Here is a 9,339-nt window from a genome sequence, read left to right as displayed (position 1 = left end):
GAGTTGTAGCGCACAAAGACTCCGTGAGACGAATAGAGTGAAGTCGATGAGGCTGTATTAAGCGTGTCTGTTCCCCCGCAGCTCGATAGTAGAATGGCCTGCGGGGGAGGACTCCGGCTTCTTATACTCCGCCTTCAGGGCGGAGCTAGAGGTCAACGGCCAACCAGGACCCGGGATCTGTCAGCCAATGACATTAGGGCTTCCAGTCCCACATGACCCCCAATACATACTACCACATTCACCCCTTGTCAAAAATGAACCCGGCGGGGTGATGCTTCGTATGGTGGTAAGGGTTTACAGGGCTGGTCCTGGGAGGAAAAAAACATTCACATGGCAATACAGTATTGTACAATTTTGTCCTGTTTCAACTATTTACAGAAGGTATAGGGAGAAAAGCAAAATGTTCTTGTGAAAAGTCCATATTTTGATTTACATCGACGCCACGAGTCGGTCGGGCGGTCTGGTCGTCCGTGTCGATCGCCTCGGCCCCGGTGGTGGTGGTGGTGCTTGTACCGGTGTTGTCGTCTCCGGGAGCCTTACGGTTTCAGCTTGGGCTTTATTCTTGGTCGGGCCTGAGGGGAGGGGAACCGATCCTCCTGGGAAGGGGGCGGTAGCGGGGTGCGGCGGTGGCAGGAAGGGGGGGGTTGGGTGAATGGTGTCGAGGGGGTGTGTGTGTTGCCGGCGGGCGCCAGATCCCGCAGGGAGACCGTGTCCTGTCGGCCGTCGGGGTACTCCACGTAAGCGTACTGCGGGTTCGCGTGGAGGAGGTGAACCCTTTCGACCAACGGGTCCGCCTTATGTGCCCGCACATGCTTTCGGAGCAAGATGGGTCCTGGGGCCGCCAGCCAGGTCGGCAGCGACGTTCCAGAGAAGGACCTCCTAGGGAAGACAAGGAGACGCTCATGAGGCGTTTGATTAGTGCTCGTACATAATAGCGACCGGATGGAGTGGAGAGCGTCCGGGAGGACCTCCTGCCACCGTGAAACTGGGAGGTCCCTGGACCGTAGGGCCAGTAGGACGGTCTTCCAGACCGTGCCGTTCTCCCTCTCTACTTGCCCGTTCCCCCGGGGGTTGTAGCTGGTCATCCTGCTTGAGGCTATGCCCTTGCTGAGCAGGAACTGGCGCAGCTCGTCACTCATGAAAGAGGACCCCCTGTCGCTGTGGACGTATGCGGGGCAACCGAACAGTGTGAAGGTGGTGTTCAGGGCTTTAATGACTGTGGCCGCGGTCATGTCAGAGCAGGGAATGGCGAATGGGAAGCGGGAGTATTCGTCCACCACATTAAGAAAATATGTGTTGCGGTCGGTGGAGGGGAGGGACTCGTCGTTGGCGCGCATCGTGGCCTTTGCGATATCCGCTTTGATGCGGCTGAAGGCCTGGCAAGCCTCTGTCGACAGAGGGAAGGTCGTGGTCTGTATTAGGGGGTGGGCCTTGTCTGCGTACTGGGGGACCCACTGGGCGTAGTATGAAAAGAACCCCAGGCAGCGTTTCAGGGCTTTTGGGCAGTGCGGGAGGGGGAATTCCATGAGGGCGCGCATACGTTCGGGGTCGGGGCCTATTATCCCATTGCGCACTACGTAGCCCAGAATGGCTAGCCGATTGGTGCTAAAAACGCACTTGTCCTCGTTGTACGTGAGGTTCAATGCTTTGGCGGTCTGGAGGAATTTTTGGAGGTTGGCGTCGTGGTCCTGCTGGTCGTGGCCGCAGATGGTTACATTGTCGAGATACGGGAACGTGGCCCGCAACCCATGTTGATCAACCATTCGGTCCATCTCCCGTTGGAAGACCGAGACCCCGTTTGTGACGCCAAAAGGGACCCTTAGGAAATGGTATAATCGCCCGTCTGCCTCGAAGGCTGTGTACTTGCGGTCACTTGGGCGGATGGGGAGCTGATGGTAGGCGGACTTGAGGTCCACGGTGGAGAAGACTTTATATTGGGCAATCCGATTGACCATGTCGGATATGCGGGGGAGAGGGTACGCGTCTAGTTGTGTGTACCTGTTGATGGTCTGGCTATAGTCTATGACCATCCTTTGTTTCTCCCCTGTCTTCACTACTACCACCTGCGCTCTCCAGGGACTATTGCTGGCCTGGATTATGCCCTCCTTTAATAGCTGCTGGACTTCGGACCGAATGAAGGTCCGGTCCTGGGCGCTGTACCGTCTGCTCCTAGTGGCGACGGGTTTGCAATCCGGGGTGAGGTTCGCAAACAAGGACGGGGGTTGCACCTTGAGGGTTGCGAGGCCGCAGATAGTGAGTGGGGGTATTGGGCCGCCGAATTTGAACGTAAGGCTCTGTAGATTGCATCGGAAATCTAATCCCAGTAAGGTGGGGGCGCAGAGTTGGGGAAGGACGTTTAGTTTGTAGTTTTTGAACTCCCTCCCCTGCACCGTTAGGGTAACAATGCAGAATCCTTGGATCTGTACGGAGTGGGATCCTGCAGCTAAGGAAATCTTTTGTGCGCTGGGATAGGTGGTCAAGGAACAGCGTCTTACCGTGTCGGGGTGGATAAAGCTCTCCGTGCTCCCGGAGTCGACTAGGCATGGTGTCTCGTGGCCGTTTATTAGCTCCGTTGTCGTCGTCGTCTGGAGTGTCCGGGGCCGAGCTTGATCGAGCGTAATTGAAGCGAGACGTGGTTGTAGTAGTGGAGTGGGGTCCGTTGTTGCCGTCCAAGATGGCGTCGGGGATGAACAAAATGGCCACCCCCATACATCGCACGTGGCTGGGGGGTCACAAGATGGCGGCGGGGTCGACAAAATGGCCGCCCCCACGCGTCGTAGAGGTTTGGGGTGGTCCAAGATGGCGGCGCCCTTCCTCCCCTCGTGGTAGCCGGGACCCAAAATGGCGGCGTCTGCAGGTCGCACATGGGGCGCTGGGGGGCTTGGGAGCGTTAGGACCGCGCGGGGCTCCCTCCTCTCCGGGGACAGCGGTGGTCGAGACCCAAGTTGGTAGCGCCGGCGGGTCAGACGTGGAGCGCGGGGGGGGGGGTTAGGGGGGCGTTAGAGACGGCCAGAACTCCCTCTTCTCCGTGGGGAGTGGTGGTCGGGACCCAAAGTGGTAGCGCCGGCGGGTCATACATGGGGTGCGGGGGGGGGGGGGGGTTGGGGAGCGTAAGCGGCGTGCAGGGCTCCCTGTTCTCCCGGGACCGCGGTGGTCGGGACCCAGAGCGGCTGCGCCAGCGGGTGGGGAGCGTAAACGGCTTGCAGGGCTCCCTGTTCTCCCGGGACAGCGGTGACCTCGCGGGACCGGCACTCAACCGCAAAATGGCCCTTTTTTCCGCAGCTCTTGCAGATCGCTGCGCGGGCCGGGCAGCGCTGCCGGGGGTGTTTCGCCTGGCCGCAGAAATAGCAGCGGGCGCCCCCGATGCGACTTGGCGTTTGGACCGCGCAAGCCTGTGGGGTGTCCGGGGGGGGGGTGGGTTTGTCGCGACGGGTACGTACGGAGCCCAATGGGCTGCCGCGCGGTCGGGGCCGAAGGCGCGGGTATTACGCGCGGCCACGTCTAGGGAGGCTGCTAGGGCCCGGGCCTCTGAGAGTCCTAGCGACTCTCTTTCTAGAAGTCTTTGGCGGATTTGGGAGGAATTCATACCTGCCACAAAAGCATCGCGCATTAACATGTCCGTGTGTTCATTTGCGTTCACCGAAGGGCAGCTGCAGGCTCGTCCCAAAATAAGCAGCGCGGCGTAGAATTCGTCCATCGATTCTCCGGGACCTTGCCGTCTCGTCGCTAGCTGGTAGCGAGCGTAGATTTGGTTAACTGGGCGGACATGAGACTTTTCAGTGCTGCGAACGCCGTCTGGAAATCCTCCGAGTCTTCGATGGGGGAGAAGATCTCCGTGCTCACCCTCGAGTGCAGGACCTGTAGTTTTTGGTCTTCTGTGACCCGGCCGGTGGCCGTTCTGAGGTAGGCCTCGAAACAAGTCTGCCAGTGCTTGAAGGCTGCTGCCGCGTTCACTGCGTGGGGGCTGATCCTCAGGCATTCCGGAATGATCCTGAGCTCCATAGTCCTTTTTTTTTTTTAGGCACGCTTAATAAATTGTAGCGCACAAAGACTCCGTGAGACGAATAGAGTGAAGTCGATGAGGCTTTATTAAGCGTGTCTGTTCCCCCGCAGCTCGATAGTAGAATGGCCTGCGGGGGAGGACTCCGGCTTCTTATACTCCGCCTTCAGGGCGGAGCTAGAGGTCAACGGCCAACCATCTGATGCTGGGACCTGATGCCTATTATTGAGGCAGGACAGGGGAAACTTTACTTTGGGCACAATTCAACTAATTGGGAACCAAGTCCCACAGCAAGAGGGTTTAACCGTGTGTTTCCCGTACTCGAGGCACCGAGAAACACATGCGCGCGGCCAAGGCCGCACATAGCCCCATTTTGTACACTGGGGAGCTCCGTTCACTGGAACTCCCCAGTGTAGCGAGACGTGTCCCAATCTCTGAGGCCCCCGAAGCGACCCCTGACCCTCTCCAACCTGAACACAGTATGGGAGTGTCCCCAGACCCCCCCCCCCCCCTCCCGCTCAACACTTCCCCCACAACCCGCGCAGGGCACTCCCAGCCCGATTGCACGCATGCAAAAAATGCCAGCTTGGCACCTTGGAAGTGCCAACCTGGCACCCTGACATTGGATCTCGAGAGGCGTTGCGAGCCGGGTAGATCCCAGGAGTGGGATCTCCCGGCTTTTATTGGCCATGCTGTGCCACGCAGAGCTGCTTTTCGAGCGCAACATGGCCATTGGATCGTGCCCAAATTGTCTAATTGGGTCATCTGAACTGGGTGTGTTTGATGCTCTCATTTGGGTGCTTGGGGTTAGCAGCGTATGTAACAGGAAATACTGCCTGCCTAGTGGTTAGCAATTACAGACTGGTATCAGTGAGGTTAGAAACACTCAAGTCGACCCCTACACCATGAGCATGTATGTGTAAGGTCCGCCATTGCAGAGTCGCAGCTAGCTTTTCTTTGCAGTAGGTCTTGCAAAGCAGTTTGAGTGTATCCACATTTAGAGATGAATGCAAGAATTACTACTAGTATTGTTAAGGTGTAGCTTCGTTGGGGTTGGAATAATCGTATAAATAAGGTTTTGATATTCATTATTAACATAGCCTCTTAAATAAAACTATAAATTTCCATCGATAAAACTCAGACTGCCCCAGATACAGTGCATATAAAGATCATCACACCAATAACTTGGTCATTCTGTATCATTATTTCAAGAGAGGCTCTCTGGACTGTTCCAGGAAAATAATCTTCCTCAGTACTTCTTAATGCTGATTCTTTTCAGCATGAATGCACTGGGAGTGTGGGAGAGGGGAGGTAATGGGCTGGTATTGTCACTGGATCAGTGAACCAGAGACTCAGAGTATTCCTCTGGGGACCTAGCTTCCAGTCCCACACAGCAAATGGAATTCAAAGTCAAATGATGACCATAAAACTATCATTGATTGTCGTAAAAACGCATCTGGCTCACTAATGTCCTTCAGGGGAGGAAAGAATGAAATCTGCCCTCCTTAACTGGTCTGACCTACATGTTTCTCCAGATCCACAGCAATGTGGTTGACTCTTTAAAGCCCTTGAAAATAGCACAGCAAGCCCCTCAGTTGTATCACAATTGCTGGAAAATCTTTAAGGAGTGAAATCAGATGGTCCACCTGGCATTGACCGGGGCACACAGCAATGGCAAAATCAGCCCTGTAGCTCCTGCAAAGTCCTCCTTACTAGTATCTGGGGGCTTGTGCCAAAATTGGGAGAGCTGTCCTCCAGACTAGTTAAACAACAGCCTGACATAGTCATACTCATAGAATCATACTTTACAGATAACATCCCAGACACAGTTGGAAAAGAGCTGTAAACAGGTGAGGAGCTAAGTGGCCCTGGCAGAACTGTGTGTCAATGTGCAGGTTATTGTTGAGTAAGTGCCGCTTGATAGTCAATGACACCTTTCATCACTTTGCTCATGGTTGAGAGTAGACTGATGCGGCGGTAATTCACTGGGTTGGATTTGACTTGTCTTTTGTGCACAGGACATGCGTGAGCAATCTTCCACATTGCTGGGTAGATGCCAGTGTAGCTTTAGTGGAGCAGCTTGGCCAGGGGCATGGATAATTCTGAAGCACTGGTCTTCAGTAAAGTTGCATAGTAAATGACCGATAAAAGCAGCCACTCAGGCTTGTATTTTACTCACATGATGGAAGTTCTATTTTAGAACTTGCAGCCCCATATGATCTGAGTTTCCCCATCATTTGTATGATGAAAGTTCTGCAATTTGACTTATTTGTGGTTCACATACAATTCAAAATGAGCTTGGCTAATCATGATCCAATCCATGGCCGGCCATCACAGAGTTGTTCCTATTGAGATCCAGATTTGCAGTTAGACGATTGAAATTCAGACTTCCCACAAGTCCCGAAAGACATGCTGTTAGGTAACTTGGGCATTCTGAATTCTCCCTCCGTGTACCCGTACAGGCGCCGGAATGTGACGACTGGGGGCTCTTCACAGTAACTTCATTGCAGTGTTAATGTAAACGTACTGGCGACAATAAAGATTATTATTATTAAATTACATAAAATATTTAGGTTTTGAATTGAGAGAGCCGCCCAACTGCATGGAACTTTGCACGTTCCATACAAACAATTCTACTGAAAATACCAGCTGATTTTATTCATATTTTCCAAAACGGACAAATTGCCTGGTTTTGAGATTTTCAAATCAGCCTGGGGCTGTCAAAGTTCAAGATTGTTAAATCTTTGCTGCACAAGACATACGTTCGAAAACCCAAACATTCAAAGTTTGTTGTTGGAACATCTTCCCGCACAAGGCACATGGATACTAGATTCTATATTCCTCGAAGAGATACTGATAGAGTTAAATTAAGTAGGATTTGTACTGCCCTTTGACAGACTGTTGAGCATGGGCAACCTAGGCTAGTAAGTGGGCCACATGAGGGGCCCTCCTTCATCTCAATGGACCGCAAGATTGAAATCGAGCTTGTTCACTAACCGTGTCCTCATGAAGATTAAATACTTTTAACACATACCGAATGTTTCATAATGAATTAGAAAATGATGAATCATTTATCTATTAATAGAACTCACATCAACTTCCAATGGTAAAAACAAAATAAATATTTATGCTTTGGACGCAGAGGGAGCACATGGCTCTCACAGTCAATGTTGTGAGCAATCAGCACACACCTCACTTCACTTGCCCTTGCTTCAGGTGCAAATCGCTTCAGTCACACCAGTAGGAAAAAAACTTGGTAGAAAGAAATCAATGGATAGTGACCCTCCACGTGGGCAATGGTCAACAAGATATCTCGTGAGCCGCACTCAGAACCCGGATGGGCCGCATGTGGTGCCTGGCCACAGGTTACCCACCACTGCTGTAGAGGGTTATGTAAGACTGTCCACCATCTACAAGGCACAAGTTAGGAGTGTCATGGAATACTCTCCACTTGCCTGGATGAGTGCAGCTCCAACAACACTCAAGAAGCTCGACGCCTTCCAGGACAAAGTAGCCCGCTTGATTCCTCCCCCTTCCACAAACATTCAAACCCACCACCACCGATGAACAGTGGCAGCCATGTGTACCATCTACAAGATGCACTGCAGGAACTCGCCAAGGTTCCTTAGGCAGCACTTCCAAACCCACAACGACTACCATCTTGAAGGAGAACAGATACCTGGGAGCCCCACCATCTGGAGGTTCCCCTCCAAGTCTCTCACCACCCTGCCTTCGAAATATACCTCCGTTCCTTCACTATCATTGGAACAAAATCCTGGAACACCCTCCCTAACAGCACTGTGGGTGTACCTCAGGGACTGCAGCGTTTTAAGAAGGCAAATCACCACCACATTCTGAAGGGCAACTAGGGATGGGGCAGTAAATGCTGTCCTAACCAGCGACGCCCACATCCCATCAATGAATTAAAAAAATATATAGATGAAGGGCTGATGTCTTCTGTTATATTGGCCCGCTCTCCACACCTCCACATGTTGCTGTTCCTTCTCACCCTCCATTAGAATGGCATCGAAAGAAGAAAAGAAAGACATGTTGAACTCTTCACGACCTCAGGATGTCAAATAGTACTGCAGAGTCAGTGAAGCACTTTTTGAAATATACTCACTGTGGATGGGGACAGGGTCCAGGGAATGTTTTAGTGAAAATTGTGAATAGAATTAGTTGACACCAAATCATCAAAGAAAGTTTGGGGGTTCTTCAAAGCTTACACGCCAATCTTAAGCTTGCGTCACAGAGAAGCAGCTGAGCCCATTATTTGTGACTCTAACTTTCCATGAGTGCAATAATGCTGCCAATAGGAAATTTCCCAGTACAGCACCATCAAGTGAGTGGCATTCTTACCCGAATCATCCCCTTGGGGCTTAAGCAGGTGAATCGGCAAAGCTTCCGAAAACATTGTGCAGTACACTGCGCCATAATGTGGCAGCTAGAGATTTCCTCAATCTTTCTTTGTATAATAATGGGCATAGGTGCCGACTAACGCAATGCAATTCAGGACCTGAATCTCCACTTTATGCCCGCCCACAGAAATGCCTGCAGGGCTCAGAAATAGCTTTTGTGAATACACCAGCAATGGTGTCTCCCAATGTTATTTTAAGATTATTTTCCGCTTTTTGTTTATGCCCAAATCAAGCAATGCTTTTATTCAAGAGGCTGGATTGGTGACCTGCTCACATGCCGTGCCAGTCTGTTCTGTAGTCTGCTGCTAGAAGTCTCACAAGAGTAGCCCTCATATTTAACGACTGATGCCCGTGACTTATCGTGAGAAATTACCTGGCATCCACTTAGCACCTTACCCTCAGAATAGCAAAGAATGCCAACATGAACAGGCTTGAGACATCCTGTGTGGGAGATAGAACTTATGCCCTTTCTTTCATTGGCACAGCACAGCACAGCACTTTTTAACCTGGCAATTTGATACGGAGTGGGGGCGCGGTGGGGTAGGGAACGATGTGGAAGAGAGTGGAACATTAATCGACATTGGCACAGGTTGGGGGGTGGGGGCGCGGTTTGTTGGTGGAAGGTTAATTACATGCTGCATATCACAGGAGCATGGACAACCTGCCCGCCCTGGAAGGAAAGTGGATGTGAAGCCTCCCCGCTTCACGCCAGCTCACCCCACATCCATAATATGTCTGTGGGCAGGCTAAACTACCTGATAGTGAGACCTCTGTCCTTCACTAGGGAGAAACTTCCGCCCGAGGGAGCTGCTGACCAATCCAATTGGCGGGAAGCACCAGCGGCAGCACCAAGACCTCATTTGTGGGCACAGCCCAGATGGCATCCAGTTCCAAGAAGAAGGCCTAATAGATCCTGGAGTA

Source organism: Scyliorhinus torazame, chromosome 21 (genome assembly GCF_047496885.1).
Source record: "Scyliorhinus torazame isolate Kashiwa2021f chromosome 21, sScyTor2.1, whole genome shotgun sequence".
Classification (NCBI taxonomy): Eukaryota; Metazoa; Chordata; class Chondrichthyes; order Carcharhiniformes; family Scyliorhinidae; genus Scyliorhinus; species Scyliorhinus torazame.
The sequence above is the reverse complement of the archived record's forward strand: the minus strand, read 5'-3'. Positions refer to the sequence as shown.